Source organism: Balaenoptera borealis, assembly GCF_965194805.1.
Source record: "Balaenoptera borealis genome assembly, chromosome: 4".
NCBI classification, from domain to species: Eukaryota; Metazoa; Chordata; class Mammalia; order Artiodactyla; family Balaenopteridae; genus Balaenoptera; species Balaenoptera borealis.
In genome coordinates this window covers 74,197,211-74,212,870 of record NC_138861.1, presented here as the reverse complement: position 1 = coordinate 74,212,870, position 15,660 = coordinate 74,197,211, and the positions used below count along the sequence as shown (strand labels likewise).

General features: G+C 42.4%; 1 protein-coding gene across 2 annotated transcripts in view; it reads left to right on the top strand.

The window, feature by feature from the left end:
- Positions 1 to 15,660, top strand: part of LOC309627931 (uncharacterized protein) — a 197,473-nt gene that overhangs the window by 84,316 nt on the left and 97,497 nt on the right. The gene's annotated exons all lie outside the window — the stretch shown is intronic.

The window sequence follows — 15,660 nt, the reverse complement described above, 5'->3', positions numbered from 1 at the left end:
AGAGATGCTTCCAGCTCTCCAAGGCCCTCTCCCAACCTACAGACCCGGGTTCCACACTTTGCTTCCAAGCCTGGGGTCTGATCACCGGAAGATTGTGAGAGCTGATTTGGGAAAGATGAAGCATCCAAACTTCATTTTCTCTCAAAGTAAAACAAGGGAACTGACTCTTAAATCCTGTCGTAGCTACCTCAACAAAGCCTCTCCAATAGGCCCCTCTTGCCCATTCCTGCTGCCCACACCCTCGATCATAATTTCTTCCCAGATGCACTTCAACTGCTCCCTAAGTCATCCCTCACTTCCTGCCTTGCTCCACCGCAATCCCTTTCACATAACGCTGCTAGTTTAATTTTCCCCATTACCAGTCTGATCACACCACTTCCCTGCTAAAAATCTCTCATTTGCTCTCCATTCCCTATAAATCTTCATCTGAACCTCAAGACCCTCAAAGCCCTCTTTCTTTCTAGACTTATTCTTCTACGTGTATTGTATGATCCACCTAAAATAGATGACTCACTGATTGCCAAGCACACTACACTTTTCTGTTCCTCTCATTCCCCCTGCCTCTAATCTACTTTCCTCCCCTACCCCATGGTACCAAATGCAAAGACCATCTGGAAAGGTACCTCCCTTGAGAAACATAACCAGATAATTATAACTGAATGTAATTTCTGCCTTCTTTCATTTCCCATATTGTTCATTTGATCATCTTTATGGCATTTTTCTCACAGTAGCATATCTATATGCTACCCATTTATTAGAAAGTATATGCTTTGAGAGAAGAGGTGTTTTCTTGCTAACCTTCAAATTTCCAACAGTGCCCAACCAACAGCCTTAAATGTTAAACATTCAATAAATAGTAGAAGTTTGAATTGAAATGAAGTTTGCAGGGCTGATATCTCTCCTGTCCTAATTTATTATCCAATTTATCATTTTACATCTTTCACTGGAATAAACAAAACACATTCCTTTGAAGAGGGAGGGCATGAGGCAAAGCACAGTAGAGGCCCTTGACCTGGGTCATATACATTCCATAGCATGAATTTCATCAAACTCCATGAGCATTTAGTCTCGGTGTTACCTAGTGGACAACGCCTTTAACTAGCCTGACCTCATGCTTTGTGACCCTGTCACCCATCAATGTCAGAGGGAGTGTGGTATGTCAAACAGGAAAAGCATCTATATCAAATCAAGTCTGCAAGCATCCATTCAGTACCTACTAAGACCAGCACTCTGCTAAGCGCTGGGGAGAGAGGGATGAACAAGAAAGACATGGTATGGGAACCTCCGGAGTATAATTCCAGCTACCATGTACTGACAGCTTACTATACCAGGCCCTGGACTTGCCTTGTCTCACTTAATCCTCACAGCGATCCCTAGCGTCACCCTCATTTATAGATGGGAAAATGGAGGCTTAAAGAGGTCAAGTATTGTGCCCTGGGTAAGCAGGAAGTGGAGCTAGGGTGTAAACCTCGGGCTTATGACTTAGGTCCATTCTTAGAAGCACTGCCTCTACTTCCTCAGCATACTTTTGTTCGACCCAAAATAGATTCTTTCTTCATTCTTTGAGTCTTGCAACGTGGCTTTGGGTGAAGTAATGTATAATATAAACAGTCTTGTCTTCCTTCGCCTCTGGAGATTCCACATGTTCATAGAGCAATCTTGCTCTGGATTTCTCTGACATTCCTTCACCTACAGTGCTCAGATTGAGAGAGCCCATGGGCAGAGGCAGTGTCTGCTCATATATCTTAAAGGTATCCCTCCCACCTTTCTCTGCCCTGATACTCTTGACTATGTATTTTATCCTTTTCTATTGCATAGGTTTTTGCAAATCTCCTCAAATCCTTTGTGGAACAGGTAATGTATAAGTAAATCAAATATGCCTTATGCCTGTTGGCTGCTCAATATGTCACGTGAATGTAGACTAATTGATGCTTGACATGTGAAAGAGCCTTAAAGCAGCGGTCCCCAACCTTTTTGGCACCAGGGACCAGTTGCATGGAAGACAATTTTTCCACAGCCAGGGGTGGGGGGGGGGGGCGGGCGGTTCAGGCAGTAATGCAAGCAATAGGGAGCCATGGGGAGCCGCAGATGAAGCTTCGCTCGCTTGCCTGCCATCACCTCCTGCAGTGCGGCCCAGTGCCTAACAGGTACCGGTCTGCGGCGGCCCGAGGGGTTGGGGACCCCTGCCTTAGAGAACGTCTTATCCAGTTTTCATTTTGTTCCATAGAGACACTTTTGGGGTTACTGGGCTCCTCGCCCCCGCTACTTTGGAGCACTCCACTCTAATGTCTTTTGCATATAGAGCATCCTGGAACATTTCTTCTGAAAAATGGATTCTCTGACTAATAAAAGTTCAATTTTTTATTGGCACCCTTGTGCATTGCTGATGGGAATGTAAAATGGTGCAGCCACTATGGAAAACAGTTTGGTGGTTCCTCAAGGAATTAAACATAGAATTATCGTATGAGCCAGCAATTCCACTTCTGGGTACATAGCCAAAAGAAGTGAAAGACGGGACTCAAACAAATACTTGCACGCCCATGTTCAAAGTAGCATTATTCACAATAGGCAAAAGGCGGAAGCAACCCAATCAATGGATAAATGGGTAAACAAAATGTGGTATATACATACAACGGAATATTGTTCAGACTTAAAATTCTGACGCATGCTACAACATGTGAACCTTGAACATAGATGAACCTTAAAGACATTATGGTGAGTGAAATAAGTCAGTCACAAAAGAACAAATACTGTATGATTGCACTTATACGAGGTACCTAGAATAGGCAAATTCATAGAGACAGAAAGTAGAATGGTGAGTGTCAGGGTAGGGGAGAGGGAGGAATGAGGAGTTACTCTTTAACAGGTATGAAATTTCATTTGGGAAGATGAAAAATTTCTAGAGATGGATGGTGATGGTTGCATAACAATGTGATTATATTTAGTGCCACTGAACTATATACACTTAAAAATGATTGAAGGGATAAATTTTATGTTACATATATTTTACCATGTTTTTTTTTTTAAAAGTTCAAATTCTAAGTCAGACAGAAAAAGACAAATACTGTATGTGGAATCTAAAAAAAAACAACTAGTGAATATAGCAAAAAAAGAAGCAAACACAGATATAGAAAACAAACTAGTGGTTACCAGTGGGGAGAGGGAATGGGGGAGGGGGTAAGATGGGGGTGGGGAGTGAGAGGTACAAACTACTAGGTATAAAATAAGCTACAAGGATATATAGTACAGCACAGGTAATATAGCCAATATTTTATAATAACTATAAATGGAGTATAATCTTTAAAAATTGTGAATCACTGTTATACACCTGAAACTTCTATAATATTGTAAATCGACTATACCTCAATAAAAAAAAAAAGTTCAATTTCTCATTTAATAGAAGAAGAACCCACATTTCAAGGTGAAGTGGCTTGTCCGAGGTCACTCAGAAAGCGAGGAGCACAGATGGGAGAAGCAGAACCCAGGGCTGCTGGCTGTCAGGCCAAGGCTCTCCCTGTTGTATCTTACTCCCTCCTCTCCGGGAGGAGGGGTCCAAAGGAGGCCCCAGGGAAACTCTGGAGTACTTCACCCTCTAGAGCCAGGAAGTGTTTCCACAGCAGCCCTTCTCCCTTGCCCGTGGCCTTGCTATCTTCATTCCACTCTCCTCTCCCTTTTCACCCTGAACTGAATGTTCTTTTTTTTTTTTTTCTGCTGCATGGCTTGTGGGATCTAATTCCCCACCAGGGGTGGAACCCGCCGCCCCTGCAGTGGGAGCGCGGAGTCTTAACCACCACACTGCCAGGCAAGTCCCTGAACTGAATGTTTCTGATGGTCAATGCAAGTAAGGTCCTCGTGGCAAGGCCCTGGAGAAACAAACACAGATGGAATGGCTCCAGTGAAAATGTATGTGTCGATGGGAGTTTTCCTGTTTTTTCCAACTCTCTTGGCTCTTTGGACTGGAAAGTGGACTTTCCAGCCCCAGGTTGGCTCCCAAGTTAAGAGTTTTATTTTTCCATGTGCATCTCTCCTGAGTTTGCTGGTCGTCTCCTGTGGACGCTCCTGGCTGCCACGCTCCGGCGGCTCAGTTGAGCTTGAGCAGCTCCTGCCTTTCTGGAGAAGCGTGCCCTGGCAAGCTCTGAGGGCACGTCCTGTCTGACTGAGAGAGGGCACACCCTTGAGAAACAGGTTGTTTCACCCACTGAGAAAACTTCTGCTCCCTTGGAGCGCTCAGTGTACCAGGGGAGAGACCTCAGAGAGACCCGAGTCAAGACTTTGTTTGGTCTTTGGATGGAGGAAAGGCTTAGCCCAGGGCAGGAAGGCAACAAAACATGTTGAGAGTTTGAAAACCACTCTGAGAGCTAAGATGAACCTTCCACCAATAGAGCAGCTAGTGCCCTGAAGGGAAACAATTCTTTCAGTCTTTGCTCACCAGATATGTATTGAGCACCTCCCACGGACTGGATACTGTCTTAGGAGCTGGAATATGCTGGTGAATGAGAGAAATAAGTCCTCTGCCTTCATGGGGTCTACGGCCTAGTGAAGGAAGCAGAAGCTAAGTAAGGAAGCAACTAAATAAATAAGAACGTTATAAACTAAGACGTACTAGGGAGGAAACAGTGAGATTGATGGCAGGTAAAAGTGGCAGGAGCGGAGGTTATGCTGCTGCTTTACATGAGGTGGTTAGAGAAGGCCACACTGAGAAAGCGACCCTAAGCTGAGACCTGAAACATAATAAGAAGCTGAATCTGTGAAAAGCCAGAGGAGCAACATATGCAAAGGCTACAAGAAAGAAAGGGGGTGGCATGTGTGAGGACCAGAAGGGTCACCAGTGTGGCTGGAGGACGGGGAGTGGAAGAGAGATAAGAGACCAGGACATGCAAGTCCTGGTGGGCTACAGTAAGGAGTCTGGCTTTTATTCTAAGGGAGGTAAGGAAGCCTTTGAAGGTTTAAACATAGATGGATATCCACACATGTCAGGTCTATAGTCCTCCGCTCTACCAGCTGAGCTCTCAAAGGGTGCACGGAAGGTTTTAAACAGATGGAAATGGTTCTGAACAGACCTCACCTCCTTGGCTGAGACCTCCTTATCCTGACCATTTAAGTCTCCAAATTACTGGGCCCCAGTTTTGTTTTTTTTTAATATAAATTTATTTATTTTATTTTTGGTGGCGTTGGATCTTCGTTGCTGTGCACGGACTTTCTCTAATTGTGGTGAACGGGGGCTACTCTTCGTTGCGGTGCGCAGGCTTCTCATTGCGGTGGCTTTTCTTGTTGTGGAGCATGGGCTCTAGGCACGCAGTCTTCAGTAGTTGTGGCATGCAGGCTTCAGTAGTTGTGGCACATGGACTCAGTAGTTGTGGCGCCCGGGCTTAGTTGCTCTGCGGCATGTGGGATCTTTCCGGACCAGGGCTCGAACCCGTGTCCCCTGCATTGGCAGGCGGATTCTTAACCACTGCACCACCAGGAAAGCTCTGGGCCCCAGTTTTAAATAAGCCCTTCTCTGCCCTCATGCTAAAGGGTAGAAACTGGGCTGTCAGAAATTCCAGAGACCCATGAGATTCCTGAAAGGCCTGGGCCATGTTAAATCAACTTTCCTAAGTTTCCATCCCTTTGTCTGCTTTTAAGTTGCTGGAATTCAGCATTAAAAGCCTCCTCTTGTCTGAGGCCTGACAAAGCAGAAGAGAAGCACAGAGCATATCACTGATCTCACTACATCTGAAATAAAGATCAAGCCAGCTGCTCTTTACATTCAAAGTGCAGATTTCCTTTCCTGCCTCCTCTCACTTAACAACTAAAGTTAAGCAACAGGCATTGAACCGGTGAGTGACACATTCATCAGAAATCTACCTGGGCATATTTTCATTATTTACCAAAGCTACAATTAACCCTAATGAAGGCTCACCCATCTGCTCCCCATTGCCCCACCCCACCCACAGAGAAAAACCCAACCCACTCCCCACCTGTTACCCAGAAAAATAGAAACTGCTTTATGAGGGCGTGTGGACCCAGAGCCCTCTTACAGAGTAATCATCTGTGTTTTGTTCCATATAGCACTGGCCTGGCCCATGGAGCATGGAAAACAGGTTGACATCTGTAAGAAATGTAGGGAAAGTATCTGTCCCAGCTGGAAAGGTGGGATTCTGTCCTGTTTTCTTTCCTACTGATGGATTGTCTGTCCTTGGCCCCTGAAAGGATTCCTGGCTCCTGCTTGACTTCTTTCTTTTCTTTCATTTGTCCCATGAATATTTATTGAGCAGTTAATATATGTCATGCAAAAATGTCTTGTATGAGTCTTCTCTGGAATGATACAGTAGAAAGGGCATGAATTCTGAAGTTAAAAGACCTCACTGTTGAGTCTAGGAGGTTTCACTTGCCTGGAGCAAAACATTTCACTTCCCAAAGTTTTGGTATCAGCTCTGGCAACCTAAAGGCTGCTCTGAGGATCAGATATAGTGATGAGTATGAAAGCTCTGAAAGTTATAAAGTACTGCAAAATAACAGTTGGTTTTTGAGGATATTGCATTTGTTTTAAGATGGATCTCCTCATGGTCACTTACAACCTCTAGCCAGGGGAAGCTCATGGAGGTTAAGCTTCACTTGTACATGCCCCATCCAAGGCCCATTGAGCAGCCCTAGCAATGTATTCCAATGGTCTCATGTCTTTATAAAGCTTGGAAAATAAGGATATTTTAACAGCAGTGGTTTAAGACCACTGTGTCTTTCCTCTCCAACTTTCTCACCATCAATCTTTTCCTACTGAACAGTGATGTGTGGCAATAGGCGCTTTTGGTAACTGGCTAAAGAGAAGTTGGGTTGAGGATACATGAAGTTTGGATTGACTGGCATATACATCTGTGATTTGTAGTCACTTCCAGGTTTGGTCATGTTATTACAGGCCTCCTGGTATGGAAATGGCTTCTAGGAATACTCCTGACCCTCCCATGCCAACTCATCTGGCACCATAACATAAAAGTGCAGAGCCAAGGGCAAAATAGTGGTATGAACATGTCCCAAGGTACCCAACACCAGAAATAGATGTAAGTAATGGAGGAGAAATAAGGTTTGGAAAGTAGGGGACCAAAAGCTAGTCTTCAGAAAGTTCTTCCAATCATCAGATGTGTACAATTGTAAGTGGAAGGCTCAGTTCTCATTGAAACTTACTTAAAAGTTTGCTACTTCAGAAATATACTTGATGGTACAATGTACACAATTATTAATGCATCATATATTGTTTCTTTTTTGATTTTTAATTTTTTAAAAATTCGTTCTTTTCCTTTCTTATTATTCTTTTATATTTTTCAAACCCTTGTGTCGAGGGCTGACTTTCAATAGATCGCAGCGAGGGAGCTGCTCTGCTACGTATGAAACCCCGACCCAGAAGCAGGTCGTCTACGAATGGTTTAGCACCAGGTTCCCCACGAACGTGCGGTGCGTGAAGGGCGAGGGGGCAGTGTTTCTTTTTTGATGGAAATCTTGCAAAGTAGAATTGATCACAATTCCTAGGTTTATAGGGCATATACCTGTAGCAGTATTGTCAATGGCAAGCACATCTGTGTATGAAGACTCATGTTTTATGCATCAGATCTGATCAGATTACCTCTTAGCCTATCGGACGCTTCCTGTGCTGACAAAGTCTATCAGTTGATGAAAACAAACACAACATTACCATAGACACAGGAAAATGGCCCGAAGAAGCAAGTGTTCCTGTATCAAAAGTCCCATACACATTCCATTAATAAGTCAATGTAAGTCATATAAAAATAATTTGATTACATAATTATGGAGATCAATACAAGAAGCAATTTTAAATTGCTCTTCTGTATACCTTAATTTCAGATTAATTTTGTGTATTTTTTGAAAATTACTATGATTTCTTTCCTCATTCTAAACAAATATTTATTTTGTGTTCTTGATACATAGTTAATTTTGTATTCATAATTTTGTATTCTTGTTTTTTAAAGAAGGCTCCCAAATTGTGTAAGCTTCAGGCACATAAAAGCCTGGATCTACCCTGCCTCACCAGTGCCAAATGTGGTTACTCCACCATGCCATAAACACGAGTCCAGTATCCCTTCCCTACTCACTGCTTCCCCTTCACCAAGAGCTCCAAGCCCAGCCATACACATTGCTGATCCTAGGACTTTCCACCCAGGACAAGAAGCAGAGCACCCCAGAGTCTGCTAACGAAAAGATTCTCATTAGCGGGCTCCTGAAAGTAAGGGTTAGGGTAGGGTGCCAAGAGAGGCTAAGGAAGGAAGAAATCTGCAGAGGTTACCAAGGCAAATGCCTCTCTGATAAAAGCCATGCAGAGCCATCTCACAGTAAAGACATTAAAAGATTGTTTACACATCTCACCCTGCACTACTATTTCAAGCAATGATAGCCATAGGGAAATATTTCTGTGGTGTAGAATGCTAGTTGTCTGCCAAAATCCATCTCCCCCTCCTCCATAGACATAGATTTTAGGCCAAGCATAGGGACACTTGTGTAGAGATTCCACTTCCCAGCCTCCTTTGCAGCTGGCTGTAGCCCTGTGGCTAAGTTCACCAGTGGAACATGAGCAGGAGAGATGTGTGTAACTCATGCCTGGTTTTCTTTTTAAAAGAAATTGCTTCCCTGGACTTTCTCCTCTCCCCTCCCTGCCAGCTGGCAAGTGACAGGTCTCACCTTTAAGCATGTGGATGAGAACAATGCACTGAGCCAGAAGTTCCCAAACTTTCCAATTCATAGCATCCCCTAGTGTCTCAGTAATTTTATCATGGTGCTCCTGGGCCAAAAGAAAGACTAGTTCTGTATTTTAAGTAGTTTTGTCCAAACAACCTAACAAGTGCTTATGTCCTAACCACTTAGTGTCAAGAACTGTGAAGAGTCTGAGGTTTTATCCTATTTGTAAACTAACAAGTTAGCCAGCCACAATTTCATGGGTGTTGGCAGAAGACAGGAGACTCTTGGGTCAGAGACAATGGAATGCCTTACTCATGGCAAGAGCAATAGTCAGCGTGTCAGCATTGGCTTTGGTTTCCTGAGCCCCAGTTCCTATGGGGCTCTGTGAAGAGGGTGGCGTGACACCTGCATAGGCAGCAGGTTGTGTTACAGGAGAGGTAACCTGAGTCTCTCGTTACCAAGCTTTGGCAACCTGACTCTTTTATAACGGGTAGTAAGCCTGCCTGATCTTTGCCCTAGAGGGAAACGTTATTTCTATTATACTAGACAGTGAGTAGACACACTCACTCTTTGTTCCAGAGGCAGTCACTATCTCTGTCTTCCAAGCCTATTAGTTATACAAGCATCCTTGAAAAGATAGCCTGGCTCAATGGCAGTCAATGCCTCTGCTTACAACATATGCAAAACAATGAGAGATCCATGGAGAATTGTCTCCCAACATTTAGTAGACATTTGTAACAAATAATATGCATAAATTGAAAGAAAAAAATTTTACTTTAAACAACTGCAGTCACTTGATGATGGAATGTGTATACCTATGGGGCACTGCACAACTCCTCAAACCTTGGAATCAGATTGGACACCACTACCCCATCCCCTGTTCCACAGTGATTTTCTTAGAGGACTTGCTTTTTATCACGGCAACCACCAAAAACCTAGATTCAGAAATATGTCATCAAAAGGAAAGCAGTGCTGGGGCTTCCCTGGTGGCGCAGTGGTTGAGAATCTGCCTGCTAATGCAGGGGACACGGGTTCGAGCCCTGGTCTGGGAGGATCCCACATGCCGCAGAGCGACTAAGCCCGTGAGCCACAATTGCTGAGCCTGCGCGTCTGGAGCCTGTGCTCCGCAACAAGAGAGGCCGCGATAGTGAAAGGCCCGCGCACCGCGATGAAGAGTGGCTCCCACTTGCCGCAACTAGAGAAAGCCCTAGCACAGAAACGAAGACCCAACATAGCAATCAATCAATCAATCAATAAATCTTTAAAAAAAAAAAAAAGGAAAGCAGTGCTATCTCTTGTTGAAACTGTGAAGTACCTCAAGCTAGTAGTTTATGTGGTGTATATCAGATGTTGAGGATTACTGTGTTTTTCTCAAAAATCTGACACGTCCCATGGTGCTCCTGTGAGCTCACTGAGGCTCTTTGGGACAACTTGGGAACTGTAGCCCTAAGCAGTGGTGGAAGAAGCACTGATTCTGAATGACCTCGCAGAGTAACGCTGTTTCGGTAGCCTAGACTAAGTGGTTATTATTATACCAGAGAGAAATAAACTTCTATCCTCTTCCAGTCAGATTTGTGGATGTTTTTGTTGCAGTAGCATAGTCTTTATCCTACCTAGTACAATCTCCTAATAAATTCGGCTGCGTCTCATAATGTAGTATTTGATGACATGTTCTTATATTGTGAAAAACAGTATTCACTATGTGTTTCTTTTGTCTTTCCAACCTCAGTCATCACCTCAGTCCACATTTATTGAGCCCCTGCTATGCCCTGGCAGTGGGTTAAATCAAATCCAAGTCCACTTCTATGTTCCTCAGTCCCCTCAGCTGCAGGCCAGCTGCTCTTGACCATTTAGCCACGTCCAAGCAAGTCCCCTCCCCATTTGGCAAGTAGGGTCTGGAAGTTGCATTGATGCTTTACACCCAGGAGTAGCTGGTGTGCCTTCGTTGCTGACTGGGCTTGGACCTGGAACTCAGTGAGAAGAGCTTGGGTGATCTGAACTGAAATGTGTGCATCAGTCCTTTTTGGCCAGTCTGGTTAGGACTAAGAACCTTCAGGCAAAAAGCCAATCTGACACATCCAGCAAGACACAGAGAGTGTTCAGAAAGAAGCACACAGGCAGCAAGATAGAAGGTACTTGTTTTCACTGCCTACTACTGAGCTGGCTTAGACAACTGCTGGGGTAGTGAGCACTGTGTGCGTCTGTGCAAAAGGGAAGCAGGAAGGGGAACAGACTCTGGCCTGTCAGTGATTGAAGGGAGAGAAGAGACAAGGGATGGCTGGGCTGGCCTTGGGTAGTGTTGGGAGAAGCAGACCCCATGTCCACTCACTATTTTGCAACCTGGGGCTCACACACACACACACACAGCGAAGAATGGGCCCTGACACCTTCCAGTTCTTCAGCATGGAGAGAAGAGAATGCTGAAAGAGTTTCAGTCTTCCCACACCTAAAATGAGTGACGTTTTAATGTACATTAATTGCTAGTAAACTTGACCCAATAAGAGTCCTAGAACTTGAAAAATCCATGCCAACTTTCTTCTTGATGGCAGCACAGGGAAGAGGAGAAAGATGATGGAGGGGGCGCTTTGCCTCTCTTAAAGCATATTCTGTGTAATACTCATGGACTTATTATAGCAGGAAGAGTTCATTTACCTAAGGATCTCAGAAGGGTTGAAATGAAGTAAGATTTTAGGTAAACTTTGAATAAATGAGTAAATTTGTCTTTGATTTCTGGTTTCAAAATCCACTGTTATATGTTACCATTTTTAAACTTGTAGATTGGCTTAAACTACTGTTTTATTGGAAATACTACTATTATTTTATTGAAAGATAAATATACAACCAATAAAAAGAATCAAGCAGTACAACTCTTAGCCAATATGACAGGTGAAAAGTGATATCTTGCTTGTTTGTTTTTGGCTGCATTGGGTCTTCATTGCTGCACGCCAGCTTTCTCGAGTTGTGAGGACCAGGGGCTACTCTTCATTGCAGTTCACAAGCTTCTCATTGCAGTGGCTTGGGCTTCTCATTGCCATGGCTTCTCTTGTTGCAGAGCATGGGCATGCGGGCTCAGTAGTTGTGGCTCACAGGCTGCAGGGCACAGGCTCAGTAGTTGTGGGGCACGGGCTTAGTTGCTCCGCGGCATGTGGGATCTTCCCGGACCAGGGATCAAACCCGTGTCCCCTGCATTGGCAGGCGGATTCTTAACCACTGCACCACCAGGGAAGTCCCGTGATATCTTGTTTTTATTTGCACTACTTTAATGATGAATGAAGTTGAGCGACTCTTCCAATGTTTAAAAGCTTTTTCTGTGAACTGCCTCTTCACATCCTTCATCCATTTCTTTTCTTTTTATGCTATTGGTATTTTTCTTATTGTTTTATAACAGTTCTTTGTATATAAAGGAAATTAGCATTTTGTCTGTCATAACTGTTTTAAGTATTTTTCTGGGATCTTCTACTTTGTTTAAGGTATTTTTTCTATGGAGAATTTTTTTTTTTTGCCCATGCCACATGACATGTGGGATCTTAGTCCCGTGCCCAGGGATTGAACCCATGGTCCCTGCAGTGGAAGCATGGAGTCTTAACCACTGGACTGCCAGGGAAGTCCCCACCATGCAGAAATATTTGATAATTTAAAGTTTTTTTTATGAATTCAAGGTAACGTGTCTTTTTCCATTCTGGGATTTTAAATAATTTTTCCAGTGTCTTCTTCTAATAATTTATAGGCTAAACTCTTTAGGTTTGCATCTGTTCTCCATTTGGAATTTGTTTCAGCGTACAGAATTAACTGGAGACTTAGCTTTGCTTTTCTTCAGGTGGCCAGCCAGTTGTCCCAGCACCATTAACTTAAAAAATCCTTATTTCTTATGATTTGAAATGCTACCTTTATCATAGCCTAAATTTTCACAGTTTTGGGTTGATTTCAGAGTTCCGTTTCCTGAGGCATTGGCTTGACTCTCTAGTCAGAGCCCAGTACCAACCTACTTTAATTAGATAGCAGCTATATTAAATTAAAAATACATATTGTTTATCAGATGTACAAAGATAATAATAGCTTACATTTATTAACACTTGCACTGAACCCTGTGCAATTGCTGATTTTTTTTTACTGTTTATTAGTTTCAAATGGCTCAACCTGAGATATTCAGGTTCATTGCTAAGCACTTTACAAAAATTAATTCACTGAATCTGCACAACAACCCAAAAGTACATATTATTATACTCCTTGTATTATAGATTATGTAACTGAGGCACAGAGATATTAAGTAATTTGCTCAATGTCACACAGCTAGAAAGTAGCAGAGCCGTGATTCTAATTTAGGTACTCTGAAGCCATAGCTTATGCTCTTAACTACCATACTTTACAGATTCTGTAAAGAAAAAAAAGACAGGGAGGGAAGCTGTCAATGTGCAGTGTAGGCAAGGATGTAAGAAAAACACACTCATTAAATATATAAATTGTTACCAATTTTCTAGAAAATAATTTTTGAATATGCATCAACATTTAAAATACACCTACCTTTGACAGCAGTTCAACTCCTAAGAATTTACCATAATGATCTAGGAGTTCAGAAGCACAGAGGAGTGTCTATTGGGATGTTCACACTTTACCACAGTGCTCTGCTTCTTGATCTCTTCCCCAACAAGGGTCAGGAGCCCCTCAGTTTGTGAACGTCATGTTTTTGCCCTAAATTGGCCCCGGTCTTATCTCTATAAATGTTAAATATGCATGTTTAACATGAATGTTTAAACGATATGTAACGGATAACCTCATGCTGTCATTTAGAGAGAGACAGAGTGAGAAACTGCCTCCCCAACAGACCAAATCACAAACCATTTTTCTACGAACTGGAAAGAGAAAGAGTATTTGACCTGAGGGCTTATCTTTATGTGTAAAAGACATAGGAGGTGAGACGCACTTGGTTAATTTTAATCAAGCTGTTATAATGCGTGATATCAAAAAAAATTTTTAAACACATTTATTGTTAATGAATTTGAAGAGCAAGTACTTGAAGAGCAAGTGACAACTAAATTCAGAAATGAACATTTGATTCCACAATAATTCTTTGCACTTAAAGCATAAGCTCACTATTAAATTACTCAGTTGTTTCCCACACAGACATCAAAGGATTAGAATATGTTATCAATGTTACCTGGGAAAGTTATACTTATGTTCTTGCTGAAATGTTTATGACCCAACTACAGATGAAGAATTTCTACTTTTCTTCATTAGCTGGAGGTAGCTTAAATAAATTTCCCTATTCCTAGTTTTTCAATGACAAAAGCTGGAAAACCATGAGACTTGGCAGGTGGAGCAAATGGCCTTGGAATTGGTCCAGGATAATGGTTCAGTCGTGGGATCAGAAGAACTAACTTGTTCTTCTGGCTCTGCACCACCCCCTGCACCCCCTCGTCCCCCAGGTCATGGGGGTCATTCACCCTGCTTCTCTGCCCTCACAGTCCCATCCTGTGGGGCATTTGGTGATTTACTGAATCTGGTTTCTTTATAAAGCAAATACATTTATTATTATAAGTCAATATATTTTTAAAAGATATTTTAAAAACATAATTTTTTCATTAGAAAATATTTTACTAATGTACAGAGAGTCCTATGAAATTAGTCCCTGTTTTGTTAGAAGCACATGTTACTTTTAAATATAAGTTGTTGCTAAATGTCTATCTTAGGGCACAAGTAAAAAAAAAAAGTTGTTATTTACATAATGGAATACTACTACACAAAGAAAGAATAAGGGCACTCAAAATATGGATACAAAAATTTCTCTGAGATATATTGTAAAACAAAACAAAACAAAAGCAAGTTGCAAAAATAGTATGTATAACAATGGAATATTAATTAAGCACCAGTGAGAATGACTAAATTACAACTACATCTGTCAATATGGAAGAATCTCACAAACATAATGTTGGAGAAAGAATCCAGGCACAATCTTATTGAATAATTCCATTTATGTAAGGTATGCATAGACTGCAAAAGTAACCCATGCTGTTAAAAGTCAAGGTTGCCCTATTTATATAAATATAGCAAAAGTATACTGTTAAAAATGAGAATAGTGGACTCTTGAGGGATGTAGTGACTGGAAGGGACACTGAGGACATTGAGGGGGCCAAGGGGTTCAGGTAGTGATGTTTCTTGATCTCAGTACTGATAACATAAATATGTCCAGTGTATGAAAATTGAGGTGTGCATTCTTTTTTGTTTTTTTTGTTTTTGGCCGCACTGCGCAGCTTGTGGGATCTTAGCTCCCTGACCAGGGATTGAACCCGGGCCCCAAGCAGTGAAAGCACTGAGTCCTAACCACTGGACCACAAGGGAATTCCCTGCATTATTCTTTATGTTATTCTTCAGTTAAAAGGTTTTTAAATTTTAAACTGTGCATAGGATGCCACCATTTGTGCAGAAAACATCTCTGGAAGTATAATAAGAAACAAACTGCCCCTCTGTTTCCTGTGAATAAACAAACTGTATAGTAGGGAGAGAGACTGGATGACTGGAGGATAGAAACAAGAGGAAATTTTCATGTTTACACCCTTTTATACTTTTTGACTTTTGAATCATTTGAGTGTATTACCTATTCAAAAAATTAACTTTTTTCTGATAGTTTTTTATTTTTTTCCGATTGCTTTTTTTTAATTAATAAATGTATTTATTTATTTTTGGCTGTGTTGGGTCTTCGTTGCTGTGCGCGGGCTTCTCATTGTGGTGGCTTCTCTTGTTGTGGAGCACGGTCTCTAGGCACGCGGGCTTCAGTAGCTGGGCTTGGTATTCGTGGCTCGCGGGCTCTAGAGTGCAGGCTCAGTAGTTGTGGCACAGGGGCTTAGTTGCTCCGCGGCATGTGGGATCTTCCTGGACCAGGGCTCGAACCCGTGTCCCCTGCATTGGCAGGCGGATTCTTAACAACTGTGCTACCAGAGAAGCCCCTGATAGCTTTTTAAAAATTATTTTAAGAGTAAATTTACACTGACCAGGGACTTC